At 37.6% G+C, this 22992-nt stretch overlaps 1 long non-coding RNA gene across 1 annotated transcript; it reads left to right on the top strand.

Moving 5' to 3' along the window:
* The first annotated feature begins 3488 nt into the window (after window positions 1–3488).
* On the top strand, window positions 3489–21226 carry LOC139143146 (uncharacterized). The gene is made up of 4 exons (XR_011554548.1): window positions 3489–3547; window positions 6853–6984; window positions 20565–20908; window positions 21140–21226. It is a non-coding gene; the product is annotated as an uncharacterized lncRNA (long non-coding RNA).
* Window positions 21227–22992: the final 1766 nt, after the last annotated feature.

Below are 22992 nucleotides of genomic sequence, written 5' to 3' on the forward strand. Positions count from 1 at the left end.
TCAACAGTAGACCATGCCATGTCTTATCATCTAGCGGGCAGCTATATCGCGGCAGTGTCATAATTGACCAAGCAAAGCCATCTCACAGTGAGATAACCCAGTCCACAGAATCCGAAGATGACAACCATGATGATGAAGATTTCTTAGCAGCTGCAAATGCCATTGAGCTTCTCCATGGTAACCAATGGTAATGACTAAAATCAAAACATTCATGGATCGATAGCGCAGAATAGGAGCGCAGATTGATAGCGCAGAATGGTAGCGCAGATTGATAGCGCAGATTGAAATGCGCTAGCGCAGATTGGGGGCGCAGACTGTCGATTTCTGACCTCTCACATACCTGGTTTATGAGTATGACAGCCATTAAAATATATCAAACCTGGCAAAATTCTTAAATGTATGGATAAATCTTTTGGAAAAGGGCAAACCTTTCAAAATTGGCATGCACTAACCTGGTGTACCAAGGATTCCATATCTGCAATCGAAATCAGTTCCACGTAAATGGAAATGTCCCATCCAGGCGGTTTTTTGCAGCAAAAACGTCATTTTTGGACGATTTTAGGTCAAGTGGTGATGACCACAGCTGACAATTTTTCACGAATAAAACCAAAATAAATGCAAGAGCCTGTCAAAAGCACACGAAACATAAATTCCGGTTCACTATCGAATCAAAGATATCATCCTTCAGTGAAATGAAAACATATTTACATGACAAGGAGCTGAAATACGACGGGGTCGTTTCTGTATCGGTGACTCACTCACGCCCGCTATCAGCTGTTTGACCTCTGACGTCACAAATGTACATAGCATAGGACCGCGCGTCGCGTTCGGAGTTTTCCCCTCCCTCCTGCCCTATTGCCATACTGCTTGCAAGCATACAGTTCGACACGTTCGGGATCTGTCTCTCTTGCGCTGTGTGGTGTGCTTGTGGGACACATCGTAGGTCCAAAGAGCTTCTTTCATTACCGGTTAGTACAACTATCATATTTAACTTGAACTAACGTTTGAAAATTTCGCCGATTTTGCTTTTTAAATTAGAATAGGCCTATGTGCCTAGAGCTAGCTCTCAACCAGCGATCGATGACTATACATGTACTGACCAGCGCGATCAAGTTCATTAGGGGTACAAGTTTGCGGAACAGTTTGGTCAGGAAAATAACTGAGTTTATCTCATTTTTATCCGTTATAGCAAGTTTGATATCCGATGTGTATGTCTATATACGAGGAACGATAACCTTTTATTGCATGGTCATCATTTGAGCACAATTCCATTATGTTGACACTGGCAAGTGGTTATGTCCTAATCATGTACAGCACCACTGCTAATTAAGCCAAGAAACCAGTTCGTACAAGAAAAGTAGGGCGTAATTTTAAAATCGAAAACGATACGTTTTTGGTTACGATGAACATCCAAACGACTGTATCTTTTCTTCCATTTCGTGCGAAAAATGAAAAAATTGAACCGGCGAGTTTTAGGTATTATAAGTGTGGATGGATGATACGAAAAATCCCCATACTAGTAAACAGTGGTTCGTGCGTTGTCAGTACCTTGCGGATCGCAGGCTTCATCTTTTTTAGTGTTTCATTCATAGATACACAAATTCACACCTTAGATCCTGAGATGCCGTACTACAATCCTATCGTTTTTGATTTTTAAATATATGCTTAAATTTTTGTGATTTTACATTTGTACCGCCGTCTGTACTTCGACAAAAACACGTTGCTCGCGCCTCATAGGAAAACAATGGCATCTACGGACTGCAAATTCATCGCCGCTATCGTGCCGATCACTTGCTTCAACATATTTATTTCATCAGCTACGAATGTAAAAATCTGAATTCGTAATCTTCAGATGCCATTCTGCAATCGTATCGTTTTTTATTTTTGAATATTTGCTTAAATGTTTGTATTTTTACATTTTTACCGCCGTCTGTACTTCGACAAAAACACGTTGCTCGCGCCCCATAGGAAAACAAGGCATCTACTATCAGCAAATTCATGGCCACTATCGTGCCGATCACTTGCTTCAACATATTTATTTCATCAGCTACGAATGTAAAAATCTGAATTCGTAATCTTCAGATGCCATTCTGCAATCGTATCGTTTTTTATTTTTGAATATTTGCTTAAATGTTTGTATTTTTACATTTTTACCGCCGTCTGTACTTCGACAAAAACACGTTGCTCGCGCCTCATAGGAAAACAATGGCATCTACTATCAGCAATTCATGGCCACTATCGTGCCGATCACTTGCTTCAACATATTTATTTCATCAGCTACGAATGTAAAAATCTGAATTCGTAATCTTCAGATGCCATTCTGCAATCGTATCGTTTTTTATTTTTGAATATTTGCTTAAATGTTTGTATTTTTACATTTTTACCGCCGTCTGTACTTCGACAAAAACACGTTGCTCGCGCCCCATAGGAAAACAATGGCATCTACTATCAGCAAATTCATGGCCACTATCGTGCCGATCACTTGCTTCAACATATTTATTTCATCAGCTACGAATGTAAAAATCTGAATTCGTAATCTTCAGATGCCATTCTGCAATCGTATCGTTTTTTGTTTTTGAATATTTGCTTAAATGTTTTGTATTTTTACATTTTTACCGCCGTGTGTTGTTCGGCAACACACATACTACACAAGCGTTGGTCGCGGAAATCTAATAATTGGAGAAAAGGAACGGAAGTTGTTACAAATAATCGAACGCGGTCGAGAAATCCAGAACATGAACCGCAGCGCAGGCGACTAAGGGACCGTCTCAGATTGTCGCAGAAGTTCAACAAACGAAATTAATTCGTTTTGATCAAAACCCCCTCCCCCCTCCCCCTAAACGAAACTTCAAAAGTGCGAAATGTTATGTCTGCCTGAGGGTACAATGTTGCATTTTGCTATAGCTACTAAAGACGCATTCCCCATGCCACATTACAATTAAAGTAATCGATCAGATTTGACTACTAAGGGGCATTTTACCGCATAAAAGTTTCATTTTATTTTACTTTCCCTTTTTGCATCTGTTCTTTGTCTCTGCGAACACGCAATTTGTAACTTGGTAGGGGCGGTAAATAAGCGAGAAACTTTGACAAGGGGACCAGGCATGTTCAATCATATTAAAACGACTATGACCAGATGCATAACATGTGAGAATAAAGACATCAAGTGGTTAGAGCATACGCTTATAAATAGCACATTTAAAAAAATGATACTTTGTCTTTGTTGAATTTGATTAGTGAAAGGTTTAGGATACAATGTTAGTATTGGTAAATTGTGTTTGGGCACAAACGAGATGGAAACAGTTACAAATTTGTTGGCACAAGTGTGCAGTTTTTCTTTAATTAAAATAAAACATGAAAACTTGTGATCACAAAATAAAAGTGCGAAAGTGAAGTTCACTAATTGAATGGAGGTCAAACCCCCCCCCCCCCTAAACGAATGAATTTCGCTTTTTGAACTTCTGCGACAATCTGAGACGGTCCCTAACGTCGCCACTTGTTCGCAAATCAACGTTTTTGGGGCTGGCAATTTTGTTTGGTTCTAGAGGTGAGTAATGATTTTGATATGAGATGTCAACTGATTACAGTAATGGAAGGTAAATTTCCTGACGGGCAGTGGTTGGACGTCGAGGGGCATACTGCGTTAGTGGCAATGGTGATGCATGTACCGGGGTACACGATCATGTCACACGATTAGCGTTGCTACGAGATCGAAAATCAACGTTTTTCGGATCTGGAAATATTGTTTCGTTTGTTTTGACAAATAGTAGTGGTATTTGGTGTTGAGATATCGATTGATTGCAGTAATTGGGAGGTTAATTTCCTGACGGGCAGTGACGGGCAGTAATTAGGAGGACCTGCCGACAGGCTTGGCATGGCAGACGCGTCGTCGTCTGTACGATTCACATGCATTCATCGCTCGCGATCGTTCTCTAAATTTGAGACAGTGCCAAGGAGGTAGATAAGCAGATGCCCCAAAACAGTGGTTTGTTTGTAAAACCTGTTCTAGTTCCGTTTTTTCTCCAATAGCAAGCTATGCTGCGGTAATCAATGAGAAATGAACAAATGATTGTTTTCTGTAACTGTAGGGATTTTAGGTCACATGACATTCGTGTTGAACGTACGCGTTCGATGCAGGTCTAGTCCGAACTTTCGTGTTAATTCTTAAATAGACCAAATAATCAGAGAAAATGAAACTGTAGTGTTGAAGATTATTATTTTAACTTCATTTTGGGAAAAATTCACTTTTGTACTACGATAAATGGCAAAGCAGCACGACTACAAACTCACGCGTACCGGCGATTTTGGCGTCCATTATGAGCGTTGTGCCGTGATCTCGAATGTCCTTCGAAGGAGATCGAACATATACCTCTTTGATAGGTTCTCCGCATGACTTATTCCGATTGCATCACTAATTTTTAGGGATGGCACGAAAGACGAGATCATGGGCTTCATTTTGAGGGGGCGAACGTTAAAATCGGCCGAGAAAAACTCAATCAATGATCAAACTTTGTGTTTTGTTTGTGTTTTTTTGAAAGAAAATCTTGATTTTCTTAAACGTTCGGCCCAAAAATTAATTTTATGATAAATATTAATTGTAATTCTGCAATAATTACAAGTCTGACGATGTGAAAAATGATGCTTAAGGCCCTTTTTAGCAAGTATGGTTTCACCCAAAACTTTACATCCGGGCACTCCCAGGAATCACATACAAGTAATCAGCGCTTCGCCGCATGTTCTGTGTTGGGAGGTCTAAGCTGAGTTCCGACGTTCACGATTTTGCAGCTAGATTTGCCTGATTTCTTATTAAACGCAAGGATCTAGACATATATTTATATACTTTACCCTTTCAAACGTTATCTTGTTCGAAGTAGTTTGATTTCCGGGTGATATTTTTCGATAGACACTGAGAAGTAGTCAAGCCAGCACTGCAGTGTAGGCATACTCACGTGCACCGCACTTTGGTGATACCATACTGAACTGCTCACGTAGGTGCACCACACTTTGCCGATACTATACTGAAATTTTAGTTTCGATCTTTAGTTCCCGAGAAGGGGACTATTTTGGTTCTCTCTGAAGAAAAAGGCCGTAGATTATTAATTTGTTCTTTCCTCATTGATGGTGTTCCGGACTTTGGAAAAGTTGGTTTTTATACTGGTTTGTATTTCGGACCGCTGACTTCGAGGGCCTATGGTATTTCCGGGGCAGCGTAATTTTGCATCCATTTTAATGCAGTTGTTCATTCTATAAATGCGTGTTGCTGTTTTACGGCATAGTAAAAGGGTTGAGAACGAAGTTTTTTTGACTGTAATTGTTCTCTGTAATTGTTAAACTTAAAATCTACATTAATCAGACATATTTCATTATCATTTAATAAAAGTTGTAATCACACAAAAAAAAATTAAAAGAAATTCAGAAGTTCAAATTAAAAAAAAATATAAAAAAATATTTTGTTAAATTTAAATCAAGTTCTAAAATGTCACAGGTATCATTAGATTGTTTACAGGTATTGTTGTTTATTTGTTTACCTTGTAAACATAAATCTAAATAACTTTTTTCATATATGCAAAGTAATATATGATGGAATATGATTATCATATTTCTGTTGATGTTCACAATACATAATTCATACAGTGATCAATGTCACAGGTATCATTTGATTGTTTACAGGTATTGTTTATTTGTTTACCTTGTAAACAGCATTCTAAATAATATTTTTCATTTATAATAATTAAAAACCATTGAACATTTCATCAGCAATATCCACAAAAAATGTCATCAATTTTCGATAAGAAATGCTTGGGTTATTGCAAAAAGCACTAGAAATTGCAATTCTAGTTTCCTCAAACATTGTTCAATATGGGGTCACCTGGTTGTAATGAAAACTACAGGTGTCTACCATGGCATAATTTCTAAATAGGAAGCTGATTTTTTCAAATTCAACAGGACATATCTCTGCACGTACTGAACCAATTTTCATCAAACAAAATGCAATCAATTGGTCTTGAAGAGAACTTTCTTTTGATATATAATTTATCATTATTGTAGCTATTTATCAATTTCATGTAAAATCCCTAGTAACTGCTTGGAAATGTTGGTAAAACAGAAAGAAACATATATTTTATAATATTTTATATCATATATATATATATATATATATATATATATATATATATATATATATATTGTGTGTAAAGTTATTTTCTTGAGTGTTTGTGTGCGCAGTATAATTTATTTTAAACTTTGAAGATTGGCTTGTTGATGTCAAAGGAGGTGAAAAATCACCAAAAGTTACAGCTACTGTGGCTGTAAATCTGTTTCATGGCTTAGATGAGTTTCATTTACCAAGAGAATAGCACTGTGTCTGACCGTCCACCAATATGCAGTTTTCTGGGTACAGATACAATGTGGGTTATAAGTTGGTTTCCTCAGGATTCTCTGACAAAATGTAAGCACCACACTAGACTTTTTGGAAGAATCTGAATATAATAATATCATCCAGGGCTCCGATAATGTACAAAGGTTAATAGAGAAGTATTGTTGTGATGAATGCTGTATATGTACCTGAGATATCTCCCCGATATCGACGGGTGAGAGGCTCTGTAGAGTATAGAACTTAATGTAAACATTCCAATTGAAATTTTCCATTATTTTATCTTGTTTATTGAGATAATGACAGTCACCAGAAACTTCATTTGGACAATCTCACATCTCATAGAATTACATGTGTTGTGAATTTGAATAATTCTCTGTATGTTGTAGTCTATTCAGTTTCTGCTTTTCCAACCACGCTAATTCAGCTACCCACTTAGGCCAGTACTTTCTCACTGATTTTGCTTTTTTCTTGGGAAGGCTATTCGCAACCTTTCCTGTGCAGGTTGACAGTGTAGACACTGTATTGGATGATGTCTGCTTGTCTGAATCCAGTGTAGTTATCATCCGGTTATTACAATTCGTCATCCCAATACTGAGTTCAGAATTAAGGTATGTATAAATGTTTAATTTGATTGTGTTAATTAATGAGCACAATGAAATGAAGGCTTAAAGTGATATCTTTCAAAAACTTGTATGATTTTGTTAGACCAAATTTTTTGAAATAACACAAGTTCATTAAAAGGTATAATTTATGTCATCATTATTGCTCTGCATAAATAGAAGTGACAACTACAGCAACATATAATATTTCTATCTCACTGGAGTTTCATCATGTACCGGTAATTAAACAACTAACACTTATGTGTATAGAAACAACATGTTGGGTTAATTAAATGTGTAGGCCTGGTGTAATGTTCAGTATTATCATACCGGTATACCTATGCCCATATTGCTACATCCTAGTGACGTTCAACGTAAAATATCAGGCGTGATACTTCACGGTAAACGTCGAGATATGCACGATGAACCTCATCAGTTTTAGAGTTTTCCCGAACTGCATTAGCAGTTTGTTGGTTAACAACGTAAACAACAAAATGGCTGCCGCTCCTCGCCTGCGAAGCGATGTCGCCGACGTAAAAAACCCCAGCCCCAGCTAGGGTAATTTCCACTCTCATACAGCAGCAGTTACAGAGGAACGGGATAGGTACATGTATAGAGATCAATAAAGATATGACTTTTACACCTCTCTGTCCTTGTCTAACGTAGCATTTCTACAACTGTTTCGATAAATAGCAGAGCTTCAATTAATGTAAAATTCTGTGTGTTTCACGCAGAATTACTATGAAGTACACAAAGTAAATGGACGTCTGGCGTTATCCGATATGCATTGAAAAAAAGCACAGTCTCCATTACAAAGACATGAGCACATGTGGTTTCCCTCCATTGCGTAGTTTATCCAGGACTAAAAATCAATGTTTGCTGATAAAGAATGTTCATTATCTTGCAATATTTTGTCCTACATCCTGTCAACTATGTAGTGCCAATTGTTGCCTTCAAGGCTGTACCAATAGAAATGTAACATGTTCAGTAATTATGTAGTCGTAGTCATGTATCTTCGTTATTACAAAAATATTTCCCCCGTTGCACCCAATGCGGGCTTGTAAATCCTGAAGATCTCTGCGTCGAATATCAACAATTTAAGGTAATGCTAAGCAGCCTTAGAAGTAATAGTTTAATGGCCGGTCTGCATGCTTCTTTACAACGATTGTCGTGAACTCTTTCCAAATATTGCAAAGTTGGCCATAATTTGGCTCTGGCTTACAAGAATGGGGATATTGTGATTTGACGAAGTACACATGAAGCTATAGCCTATAGCATGTTTATAAAAACATCGTGTGGTCACTTAGAAGAATACGTGGGACATTCATTTTGCCAAATGCCAGTGAACAAGGAATATGAACGGACAAAAGACAAAATTCGTGTCTGTCTTGCGTAGTCTTTCCAGAATTGTTTCAGAGCCTGGTACAGCCGGGTCGCCGAGTCCACACCGCTGACATGTCACAAATGAACAACTCACATTCACAGACTTGTTGCAAAACATCCGCCTTGACTATCTTTCAGGAGGGACGTTCACTTTATCTCACAATAATAATAAAGAATGAAATAATATGGACAAGGTCTGGTCTTCCCAAGTTTTAGTTTATAATAGGGCTCGAAATAATATCTGTCTGCCTGTCCTGGACAAGTGAAATTTGGGCTGGGACGAGTAGTTTTGAAAAGTACTTGTCCAAGTTGACAGGTAGATTTTTTCAGCGTGCAACCAGTATCAACCAATTGACTACAGCAAATATTCATAAGTTAAATTTATGTACCTTTTAAAATTTTGAAAATCATTGTTTGGATATTTACCTGTCAGAAAAAAGTAAAAGAAAGTTCGATAATATCTAATCACTGTTTACAGGAGTCAGCCATGTTGATTTATCTAAGGTCACGTCTCAAATTTCTTAGATTGGGAGATTCTCAGAGCCATCTCGACAGGGATGGCGTTGTTGGTCATGGGTTCAAGGACGTTCACATGGAGACACCCTCATCGAGTCTGTCATGGATATTTTACTAGGAAAAGCCAGTGTTCGAAATTCGTGGACATTGCAACCAGCTACCAGGGCAGGTAACTTAAAAAAGTTGTCTTCCCAGGTAAAACTAACCTGTTCTGAGATATATAGCTCGCAGGTCCAATGTTATAAAATTACAAAAACAAATAAAAGAAAATTACCAGTGACAGACAGTGCTCTCCATGCGTTTTATGTTCTGTTTGAAAAATTACGAATTTTGGTGATTTGTGGTTATATGGGCCTGTACCGTAAGTAAACGGCAATAATGTTGTAGGAAAATGCAAGTGATTTCATTGGCTAACTGATTTTGCTTAATTCCGTTTTGTTTGTCAGTGAGAAAAGATCTGACTTGATGTTTCCGAGGTAGCCGAATGGCCCACTGTCGTACCGAGGCTCGAAGGCCAAGTTTGTCTGTCCAGTGTCCGTTTTCAAAATTATCTGAGCGCTCACACATGCACTATGATCAGAGAAGTAGTACACAGTGGGACTAAATTGGTCACTAAACTGCTGGAAATTCATTCTCTGTGTGGAACAAAAAGCTAAATAATTAAAGTTCATATCTGACGTGTTATTAAGTTGAAAATCCAATTCCGAAAATGAACAATAAATCGCGGAAGTATCGATACCGTCATCAACTGCGCAACCTGTCAGATCGGGCATTACGAAGCAAAAATGGCTGCCATGCTTTTACAAGTAGAAGTATAGCTTGTGTCTACTGGTATTTCTATGCCGCTACGCAAGACGCCACTGTGTAAAATACAATTCTAGGCTTCGGTGTATGATTATGATCATGCTGCCGTAGGTTGCTTTATCCGACTGGGGAAAGATGACGAGATACGACAATAGTTTTAATATTATAATCGAGGTACACCTCTATTGTATTACGAAGCACCGTCACGTCTCTTTCCATGAGTTCTTGAAGGGACCGGTTGTCAATGTTAGTTCAAACTCAAGTAAAGAAATTCCATGGTGTGAGAAAGTCATGTCGATACGATGTGCAATGAATCTCCAGAAATAAATCTAAGACAATCTGCGCCCCTGAAGAATGTACAATTGCGTCGTTGTGTGCATTGTTACATTGTACATACAAGTTGTGTATTCGTTTCGGGAATTGAAAACAAGACAGAAATATCATGTACGCGTTGACAAATAAAACAGAGTTCAAGAAATATTCGTATTTACTAATGAATGTCCATGGCAGCTCATGAATGTGCACTTATAAAAGTACATGGACATTTGTTCTCCCAATCAATCCAATTGCGTAACAGCATGTACAATACTGCACATTACCAGTAGAATTACGACATTGTCTTTGCTGCACTTGTGGTTACGTTTGTTGACAATGACAAGGATAAGCTATCACTCTCCGAGTGTCAGAGCATCAAGTCATTGTCGCTGTAAAGTGACAATGACGTGATAGATGTCAAGCAACTGACAAGGTAACCTTTTAAGAATACATTCTTCCTCTAAATTCAGAGTATGTTGCGTCACAACTGAAAGCGTTGTTGACCGCCAACACGAGATTACATATCCATCGAAATTGCCTGGGTTAAAATGGAAGAGCAAAGCGGCGTAAAGCCTGCCTATGGTTGATTTCAGCCAAAGGTAAATTTCGTTTACGTTCACATTAAAATGAAATGCTTCTGTCATGATCTCAAACAAGGGAAAAGAAAGAAGATTTAAACCTCGTTTGCCGAGTCATTTTTAGTTTATTCATTTTAGAAGAAATATGTATCACTGCAGTTGTTTTGGACATTACTTTAAACAGTATTGGCACCTTGATGACAACGTTATGTGTTAGGTCATGCAGAGTACAAAGATCATTGTACATGTCGTGCATGGCAGCCATGCTTTTGCAATGATGATGCCATCTTCACTTTCTCGATAATTTCTTGGGTTATTTATCTTACCGTTTGCGCCAGTGTTTTCGACCTAACCATATGACATGAATTGCATTTACAACTGTCTCATATTTTACTCAACTGTCCAGTACATGCACACTACAATCACTCCTCTCTTCCATATTTTGCAAGTGCAGTTACACTTCCCACGCCATAGATAGGAGTCTGATTTGACAGTATTTTAATTCCAAATGCCAAAACGAGCTGTATCCCTCTGTCGCCCAGTCTATCGTCTCCCTGCGAACCCATTTCGAGGGGAAAAGGCGTTCCTTGTCAGAAAACCTGTCCTCGGATGACCCCTAAACGCACAGGGGATAGAAAAACGTAGTGCTGTTGACTTGGCAGGAAAGGGGTACCCAAAATGGTCCCGATTTCCACCTAGTTGGTAGAAAAACATTCACCAGCGCTTAGATTCTGGCTACACCGAATTCCAAGCGGATTTTCACTGACTTGGCAGGAAAAGGCTTAATGTTGTGTTGGCCTGGTGTGATGTCCTAGGTGGACACACATCTTGATCACACAGTAAACGTTTAGAGATAATTCATATCTTTGTGTTGGCCTTGTGTGATGTCCTATGTGGACACACATTTTGACTCGCACACTAAACATGTAGAGATAATCAATGTTTTTAAGCCAGGTGTGATGTCCTACGTGGACACACATTTTGATCACACAGTAAATTGTTTAGAGATAATTAATATTGTGTTGGCCTGGTGTGATGTCCTGTGTGGACACACATTTTGACTCGCACAATAAACATGTAGAGATAATCAATGTTTTTAAGCCAGGTGTGATGTCCTATGTGGACACACATTTTGATCACACAGTAAATTGTTTAGAGATAATTAATATTGTGTTGGCCTGGTGTGATGTCCTGTGTGGACACACATTTTGACTCGCACAATAAACATGTAGAGATAATCAATGTTTTTAAGCCAGGTGTGATGTCCTATGTGGACACACATCTTGATCACTGAGTAAATTGTTTAGAGATAATTAATATTGTGTTGGCCTGGTGTGATGTCCTGTGTGGACACACATTTTGACTCGCACAATAAACATGTTTTGCAAGGCCCTTTTCCTAGCCTGGTACATGGTTGGCTAAAAAAACAAATATGAACGGGTGTGGCTGGCCAATGTCCAGACAACTTTGTGTCCCAGTCAAGAGGGATGGTTTGTGGCCTACCCTGGTCTCCTGGCCTGGGATTAAGTGTGTGTATTGACACGTTTTGTCCAACCCTGGTCTCAATTTACACCCCTTTAACAATAGACATAAACTACCGTATGACTCACCAATGTTTCAACTGGGCGACAAAGGGATACAGCTCGTTTTGGCATTTTGAATTAAAATACTGTCAAATCAGACTCCTATCTATAGCGTGGGAAGTGTAACTGCACTTGCAAAATATGGGAGAGAGGGGTGATTGTAGTGTGCATGTACTGGACAGTTATGTCAATAAGTGTAGATGAGAGACCATGACTGTATATTCAAAACATGGGATATAATGGAGAGATTGAGGTGTGCATGTAGATAGTTATGTCAATAAGTGTAGATGAGAGACCGGGTGACTGCACATGCAAAATATGGGAGAGTGGAGTGATTGTAGTGTGCATGTAGATAGTTATGTCAATAAGTGTAGATGAGAGACCATGACTGCACATGCAAAATATAAGATAGAGTAGAGATTGTAGTGTGCATAGGTAGATAGTTATTTCAATAAGTGTAATTGAGAGACCATGACGGTACATTCGAAATATGGGACAGTTGGAGTGATTGCAGTGTGTTTGTGGATAGTTATGCCAATAAGTGTAGATGAGAGACCATGATTGCACATTAAAATATTAGAAAGTTGGATTGATTGTAGTGTGCATGTAGATAGTTATGACAATACGTGTAAATGAGAGTGGGGACTATGACTGTACATTCAAAATATGGGATAGTTGGATTGATTGTGGTGTGCATCTACTGGTAGATAGTTATTTCAATAAGTGTAAATGAGAGACCATGACTTCACATGCAAAATATGGGATAGTGGAGTGATTGCTGTGTGCATGTAGATAGTTATGTCAATAAGTGTAGATGAGAGACCTTGACAGTACATACAAAATATTCAATAGTTGGATTGATTGTAGTGTGCATGTAGATAGTTCTTTCAATAAGTGTAGATGAGAGACCATGACAGTACATTCAAAACATGGGATAGTTGGAGTGATTGTAGTGTGTATGTAGATAGTTATGTCAATAAGTTTAGATGAGGGACCCTGACTGTACATTCAAAATATTTGATAGTTGGATTGATTGTAGAGTGCATGTAGATAGTTAATTATGTCAATAAGTTTAGATGAGGGACCATGACTGTACATTCAAAATATTTGATAGTTGGATTGATTGTGGTGTGCATCTACTGGTAGATAGTTATTTCAATAAGTGTAAATGAGAGACCATGACTTCACATGCAAAATATGGGATAGTGGAGTGATTGTTGTGTGCATGTAGATAGTTATCTCAATAAGTGTAGATGAGAGACCATGACTGTACATACAAAATATTCAATAGTTGGATTGATTGTAGTGTGCATGTAGATAGTTCTTTCAATAAGTGTAGATGAGAGACCAAGACGGTACATTCAAAATATGGCATATTTATAGTGATTGTAGTGTGTATGTGGATAGTTATTTCAATAAGTGTAGATGAGAGACCATGACTGTACATGCAAAATATGGGATAGTTGGAGTGATTGTAGTGTGTATGTGGATAGTTATAGGGAGTGGAGATTTAGCCGAGCGGTTCTGTCTATGGCCTCTCAGCTAGGCGACTGATGCCGTATGTTGTGGGTTCGAATCCGATTGAAAACTAGCCGTATGTCAATAAGTGTAGATGAGAGACCATGACTATACATTCAAAATATGGGATAGTTGAGGGATTGTAGTGTGTATGTGGATAGTTATTTCAATAAGTGAAGGTAAGAGACCATAACTGTTCATTCAAAATATTGGATAGTTGGAGTATTTGCAGCGTGCATGTACTGGTAGATAGTTATTTCAATAAGTCTAAAATGGGAGACTATTACAGTACATTCAAAATATGACTATGACTTCATATGGAAAATATGGGATAGTGGAGTAATTCTTGTGTGCAGATAGTTATTTCATGAAATGTAGATGAGAGACCATGACTGCACATACAAAATATGGGATAGTTGGAGTGATTGTAGTGTGTATGTGGATAGTTTTGTCAATAAGTGTAGATGAGAGACCATGACTGTACATTAAAATATGGGATAGTTTGAGTGATTGTGGTGTGCATCTACTGGTTGATAGTTATTTCAATAAATGTAAATGAGAGACCATGACTTCACATGCAAAATATGGGATAGTGGAATGATTGTTGTGTGCATGTAGATAGTTATGTCAATAAGTGTAGATGAGAGACCATGACTGTACATACAAAATATTCAATAGTTGGATTGATTGTAGTGTGCATGTAGATAGTTCTTTCAATAAGTGTAGATGAGAGACCATGACGGTACATTTAAAATATGGGATAGTTGGAGTGATTGTAGTGTGTATGTGGATAGTTATGTCAATAAGTGTAGATGAGAGACCATCTCAGCATATGCAAAATATGGATAGTTGGAGTGATTGTAGTGTGTATGTTGATAGTTATGTCAATAAGTGTAGATGAGAGACCATGACTGTACATTCAAAATATGGGATAGTGGAGTGATTGTAGTGTGTATGTGGAAAGTTATTTCAATAAGTGAAGGTAAGAGACCATAACTGTTCATTCAAATATTGGATAGTTGGAGTAATTGCAGTGTGCATGTACCGGTAGATAGTTATTTCAATAAGTCTAAATGGGAGACTATGACGGTACATTCAAAATATGACCATGACTTCATATGGAAAATATGGGATAGTGGAGTAATTCTTGTGTGCAGATAGTTATTTCATGAAATGTACCGGTAGATGAGAGACCATGACTGCACATACAAAGTATTGGATAATTAGAGTGATTGTAGTATGTGTATGTGGATAGTTTTGTCAATAAGTGTAGATGAGAGACCATGACTGTACATTCAAAATATGGGATAGTTCGAGTGATTATAGTGTGTATGTGGATAGTTATGTCAATAAGTGTAAATGAGAGACATTGATTGCACATTCAAAATATTGGAAAGTTGGATTGATTGTAGTGTCCATGTAGATAGTTATGACAATACGTGTAAATAAGAGTGAGGACTATGACTGTACATTCGAAATATGGGATAGTTTGTTGTGGTGTTTGTTTGGAAAGTTATGTCAATATGTGTAGATGAGAGACTATGACTGTACATTCAAAATATGGGATAGTTGGAGTGATTGTGGTGTTTGTTTGGAAAGTTATGTCAATATGTGTAGATGAGAGACTATGACTGTACATTCAAAATATGGGATAGTTGGAGTGATTGCAGTGTGTATGTGGATAGTTATGTCAATAAGTGTAGATGAGAGACCATGTCTGTACATTCAAAATATGGGATAGTTGGAGTGATTGAATTGTGCATATAGATTGTTATTTCAATGAATGTAGATGAGAGACCTTGATTGCACATGCAAAATACGGGATAGTAGAATGGTTGTTGTGTGCATATAGAAACGGCACATTATTGCCCATTCAAGCGGGCGCTTTCTCCATAGCGTTAAACATGGGGATAATTTAGGTAAATGATAAAGATAGTTATGTCAATAAGTGTAGATGAGAGACCATGACTGTACATGCAAAATATGGGATAGTTGGAGTGATTGTAGTGTGTATGTGGATAGTTATGTCGATAAGTGTAGATGAGAGACCATGACTGTACATGCAAAATATGGGATAGTTGCAGTGTTCTCCACAAATGAAAATTAAAGGCGGATGGCTAATTAGCATATGTATTTGCATAATATTTGCATACAATTTACATATCACCAGGGATATTCACAAGGCACTCCAGTGATTAGGTATATTTCTGACATTCTCAATATTTTTCTCCATTCAGCAGTGATTAATGGCAAGCTATACAATTTATTTTTACATTTAAATCCTGTCTATTTACTTTAAATAAATAATAAAACATCAAAAGTGAAAAAAAACCACATTGAACTAATACAAACAATACACAATTTAGTAAATATATTGCACAATACCAACATGAAAATTCAAAAGTAGGCCTACATGAGAAGTAATCAGTGTTCGAAATAATCGGTGGCAACGTTTTCATGTGACCCTCTGTTACTATATGTTTGTCTGTAGCCGGATTGGTAAAGCCATGAACGTCTTTTTTTTACGTCCATGACAAGTTGACACGGGACTGAATAATGCACTAAGTTACAATGCAGAGTCAGCGGAGCATGCCTGCACAGAAACATACGTTGACTTGAAAACTCAATTCATAATAAAGGGAGGCCCGAAAAAAATGATACCAAGTATTTCCAAGAGAAAGATTTGAAATTTCATCGACTCTTAGTTCGGCAAACGTACAAAACTTCGACAACTGCGCGGCGTAGGCTGCCATGCATGTTTTGTGTGGAGCACGCTGGCGCACTAGATCTCGATCACACGCGACCTTTGAACTATACAGTAGGCCTACAGAACCGTATGTACGGTACATAGCTGCTGTATTCGGATGATCACACGAATGATGATTTAGCTCGTGCAGTTTCTTTTTACTTCATTTCATTGTGCCTTTGATATTTTAAAACGGTCACGGATTTTGAAACTTGATCAAACGCAACTGCTTCTCAAAGTCAATCGAATGAATCCATGCAAGTTACGAATGCGTGACAGGAAATGACACACATGGCTTCAATGTCATGTGGACGTACACTGATCTCAAAATGGCTAACTAGGCTCGGATACGCAACGACCTGGGCACGCAAAGTACCATACTTTTTTGCATCTGATATTTGTCTCAACCAATCGTACGATTTTAGCCAGATCTGATCGAAATCACTTTTCCTGACCTTCGGATCCTTACAAATACGAGACATTGGCGGCAATGGCAGTTGGCAATAGCATAGATGCTTTGACTGAGTGTCCGCTGGCAAAAATGCAACACCGAGCCTTCGAGTGTACCGTGTCCGTTGTATGAAATGGACGGTGTCTGTACGTACGGTCGGCAGCTAAACACATTTCAAGCTTTTTGAATTGAAGTCTTAGCCAGTGTTCATCGGCACTACGGCCGTTTCACACTTGAAAAGCTTGCTGAAATAAGAGCGTGACACAATCGCCGCTGAGAAACATAGGTCTTCAACCACATTTACTAAAGAGTATCGGCGCCGGCGGATATGAAACAGGATCGGGCGAAAAAAATAAAGGATCGGGGCCGTCGGGGCCTGGGGAGAACATTGAGGATTGCATGCAGTCGCAAAACAAACCGACAGATGTGTGAACGGTCCCTCTTTATTACACGACGTTGTCAGTTGCTGTCATTTTTATTCAATAGGCTTTCAGATATTGTTCGGACAACTGACTGAGAAAACAGTTTAGGCGACAGAAAACAAAGGTGGGCGGGCGAGATTAAAGGTGGGCGGGCGAAATTAAAGGTGGGCGGCGACAAAAGAAGCCGGGCGCACCGCCCGTCAAAAACCCCTTGTGGAGTGATTGTAGTGTGTATGTGGATAGTTATGTCAATAAGTGTAGATGAGAGACCATGACTGTACATGCAAAATATGGGATAGTTGGAGTGATTGTATCGTGTATGTGGATAGTTATGTCGATAAGTGTAGATGAGAGACCATGAATCTACATGCAAAATATGGGATAGTTGGAGTGATTGTAGTGTGTATGTTGATAGTTATGTCAATAAGTGTAGATGAGAGACCATGACTGTACATTCAAAATATGGGATAGTGGAGTGATTGTAGTGTGTATGTGGATAGTTATGTCAATAAGTGTAGATGAGAGACCATCTCAGCATATGCAAAATATGGGATAGTTGGAGTGATTGTAGTGTGTATGTTGATAGTTATGTCAATAAGTGTAGATGAGAGACCATGACTGTACATTCAAAATATGGGATAGTGGAGTGATTGTAGTGTGTATGTGGAAAGTTATTTCAATAAGTGAAGGTAAGAGACCATAACTGTTCATTCAAAATATTGGATAGTTGGAGTAATTGCAGTGTGCATGTACCGGTAGATAGTTATTTCAATAAGTCTAAATGGGAGACTATGACGGTACATTCAAAATATGACCATGAATTCATATGGAAAATATGGGATAGTGGAGTAATTCTTGTGTGAGATAGTTATTTCATGAAATGCACCGGTAGATGAGAGACCATGACTGCACATACAAAGTATTGGATAATTAGAGTGATTGTAGTATGTGTATGTGGATAGTTTTGTCAATAAGTGTAGATGAGAGACCATGACTGTACATTCAAAATATGGGATAGTTCGAGTGATTATAGTGTGTATGTGGATAGTTATGTCAATAAGTGTAAATGAGAGACATTGATTGCACATTCAAAATATTGGAAAGTTGGATTGATTGTAGTGTCCATGTAGATAGTTATGACAATACGTGTAAATAAGAGTGGGGACTATGACTGTACATTCAAAATATGGGATAGTTGGATTGATTGTGGTGTTTGTTTGGAAAGTTATGTCAATATGTGTAGATGAGAGACTATGACTGTACATTCAAAATATGGGATAGTTGGAGTGATTGCAGTGTGTATGTGGATAGTTATGTCAATAAGTGTAGATGAGAGACCATGTCTGTACATTCAAAATATGGGATAGTTGGAGTGATTAAATTGTGCATATAGATTGTTATTTCAATGAATGTAGATGAGAGACCTTGATTGCACATGCAAAATACGGGATAGTAGAATGGTTGTTGTGTGCATATACCGGTAGAAACGGCACATTATTTCCCATTCGAGCGGGCGCTTTCTCCATAGCGTTAAACATGGGGATAATTTAGGTAAATGATAAAGATAGTTATGTCAATAAGTGTAGATGAGAGACCATGACTGCACATGCAAAATATGGGATAGTGGAGAGATTGTAGTGTGCATGTAGATAGTTTTGTCAATAGGTGTAGATGAGAGACCATGACTGCACATACAAAATATGGGATAGTGGAGTGATTGTAGTGTGTATATATAGATAATTATTTCAACGAGTGTAGATGAGAGACCATGACTGCACATATAAAATATGGGATAGTTGGAGTGATTGCAGTGTGTAACTATGTGGATATATGTCAATAAGTGTAGATGAGAGACCATGACTGTACATTCAAAATATGGGATAGTTGGATGATTGCAGTGTGTATATGGCTAGTTATGTTAATAAGTGTAGATGAGAGACCATGATTGCACATTTAAAGTATTCGAAAGTTAGATTGATTGTAGTGTCCATGTAGATAGTTATGTCAATACGTGTAGATGAGAGTCTGACTATGACGGTACATTCAAAATATGAGATAGTCGGAGTGATTGTAGTGTGTATGTGGATAGTTATGTCGATAAGACCATAACTGTACATTCAAAATATTGGATAGTTGGAGTGATTGCAGTGTGCATGTACCAGTAGATAGTTATTTCAATATGTGTAAATGAGAGACCATGACTTCATATGGAAAATATGTGATATGGGGATTGTTGTGTTCATGTAGATAGTTATGTCAATAAGTGTAGATGAGAGACCGGGTGACTGCACATTTAAAATATGGGATAGTTGGAGTGATTGTAGTGTGTATGTTGATAGTTATGTCAATAAGTGTAGATGAGAGACCGGGTGACTGCACATTCAAAATATGGGATAGTGGAGTGATTGTAGTGTGTATGTGGATAGTTATGTCAATAAGTGTAGATGAGAGACCGGGTCACAGCACATTTAAAATATGGGATAGTTGGAGTGATTGTAGTGTGTATGTTGATAGTTATGTCAATAAGTGTAGATGAGAGACCGGGTGACTGCACATTTAAAATATGGGATAGTTGGAGTGATTGTAGTGTGTATGTTGATAGTTATGTCAATAAGTGTAGATGAGAGACCGGGTGACTGCACATTTAAAATATGGGATAGTTGGAGTGATTGTAGAGTGCAAGTGGCTAGTTATGTCAATACGTGTAGATGAGAGACCATGACTGTACCGGCACATTCAAAATATGGGATAGTTGGAGTGATTGTAATACATAGTGCAGTATTTGCTTCACTCATGCAGTGATTTATTTTGTTTTATGAACATTATCAGTAAAGTGAGACTTGATTTTGGAGATAGGTATTGTTCCCTTCATCAGGCAAAAAGTCAGAGCTACATGTATGTTCATGCATAAATGGGCAAGTTACACTATTTATAAGTTACTCATCTCTGGCCCAAAACTGAACTGAGAAAATATCTCTTTGTGTTAACATTTGCAAAGTAAGTGAATATTAAGTAGAACTCAATGTTATCACAATAGTAATGATTTTGAAACATTAAAAAAGAAAAATATCACAAAAAAATGTGAAATAAACCTTGATCTCATCCTGAAGTGTTCTGCAGTGAAAGAGTAGAATATAGACCTTTAATGTACACCTGCACCTGAAGTGGAATGTGTCAAGTACTGGTAAAACAAGAACTGGTCAGTAGATATTATGAAATAATATAAGTATATTAAACTAACAAAATATGTATCAATACTGTTTGCATGTTCAGATATGCGGAAAAGAAGTGCTGCAGCTGACAAAAGGCGTTCCAAAGTCAGACGAGCAAAAAAACGAAAGCAACACCTGGTCACTGAAAGTTCAGTGAAACAGCCTTGTGACCCTGATTTTGAATGTTCATCAGTGAATGGATCTGTATCATCGTCTGTTACTTCTTTTGATACAGTAGAGAGTGCAACTAGTCATCTACCTAAACGCCCTGAAGATTTTGAAGAAGTTCTGGCTGCTGATCCATTACATACTCAATTTCTTGCCTGGAGAGAATTGAAGCTGAGAGAGTGTCATTTGCTGAAAACTATTAACTCCGGGACATTGCAGAAACCTTGGTAGATACATGTAGGTTAAGCATGATGCATGCCTTTTCTTGAATATACCTGTATGTACTATGTCACTAAGAGAATTTTCTGCAATTTATTAAAAGTTAATCTTGTTTCATTGTAATATTTTCATAAACTTGTACCTTTTACATCACAATATGCAAAACTGTAGAGTGATGAATTTGACTAATTTGTTTTGCACGATACTTGCAACCTTATTCAACTGTTTGCTTTTCTTCCCATTCTTTAGTCCATAGATTTGGAGTTATGTCATCACGAAGGAGACGAGTACATAAACAGTCTGAATTTGAGGTGTACATAAAGCAAAATAAAGACAAGCCTCATGTCGAAAAAAGTTCATCTGTGATTATAAAGGTGAGATTATATTTTATTTGATATATTTATCCTAAAATGTTTAAGTAGTTTGTAATTGATATGTATCCTTAAACTTACAAGCAGCAATTTAAGAATGAGGCACTTTGAAGCACATCAGAAAAGGTTGGGGTGTCTACAAGATCACTTCAAGCACCATTAGTGTCTCGTCAATGAAATCACAGAGGAAAAAATTGAAATATGTGTGATTAGAAATACAATTACAACAGTACAGCTTCTATGTCATACTTGAGTATATTTCTTCAGCAAGGCTGTTGCCTTTCACAATATTATGCCACCATTTTAAAATTTCTGATCAATGCAAAGGGTATTGGATTTGTTACCATATCAACGCACCTGCAGTGTGGGACCCATAGCACACAGCCGCAGACCTGACGACTGTGGGACTTTAAGTGATTTAATGATTCGCATAACCCACTACAAGACAATGGAATAAGTTTGGGAGCAAACTAATAGCTGTTATTTGACATCTAACAATCGCTCATGTATCTACATCATATCAACTACCTCATACGTATTATTTTAAAATCAGATTATTATCCATCTACCCGATGCATTAATGAAAAAAATGTTTTTTTACCCAGTCAGAGCTTGTATTGTTTAACGATTTCAAGTCTACAAGAGTGCAAGTTCAGTTAGCCCACACTGTCAATCTCAATTGCACTCCCAGCAGCCAGGAGCAAGAAAAAATATTTATTTTAAATTTGTAACAGCAGTAAGGGGTTGCATCCAGCATAGCACAATAATTCTCATGCCTAACTGGTGTTTGTAAAATATTGAAGCAGTACCAAAGCAATGTATACATGTACATGTAACACCTGTGGACATGTAACCTGTACATGTATAGCACATCAGGGTAAATACTTTATTCTTGTTTCCAGGACATGGAGTATTTGCAACGCATCCCATTCCAAAAGGAGACTTTGTTTTGGAATATAGAGGAAAGCTTATATCAAGTTCTGAAGCAGATGATCTGGTATCAAAATTTCGTCAAAAAGAGTATTTCATGTTTCATGTACGCCACAATGAGAAAAGATTGTGGTTAGTACACATATACATTTATTTTACTTTTCTTTGTTATCACAGGTTAAAATACTTTGTTTTGCTTCCACTCAACATTCTGAAAGGTTGGCAGATAAGCAATTGTAAAACACACACAAATACGATCTGTCTTTTCATCCTACTGGTATGCAAATTCCTTAAATGATTTGAAACCATTAGGATAATACATGGTTCATAAAGTTACCGTACAACATGACTGCATATAGACATACATTGCTATGATAGAAAAGTCATAGCTTATTTTTGTGACACAACACTTTTGCTGTAAAATTTCTACTAGAAAAAAAATTCTGAAAACCTGCACATGAGTTTGAATAGCAAAGAATTTATTTATGTGAGCCTACACTGATATACATTGTTATAAGGTTGAAAGTGTGGCAACCCTTTTAAAGCTACAACAGATAATATTCACTTACAACTGGTTTATTGGAAAGGAGTATATGCTTTAAATTTGTTGCAGTGTTGATGGTTCTGAAGATGATGGGTGACTTGGACGATTTGTAAATGATGACCATAACAACCCAACCTGCAAAGTGCAAAAAGTTGTTATCAATGGCAAGCCCCATGTCTGTTTCTTCGCTCTTCGAGATATTGAGATTGGTGATGAAATCACCTACAATTATGATGGTGATGATTATTTTGGCGAGA

The sequence above is a fragment of the Ptychodera flava genome, chromosome 11 (assembly GCF_041260155.1).
Source record: "Ptychodera flava strain L36383 chromosome 11, AS_Pfla_20210202, whole genome shotgun sequence".
NCBI classification, from domain to species: Eukaryota; Metazoa; Hemichordata; class Enteropneusta; family Ptychoderidae; genus Ptychodera; species Ptychodera flava.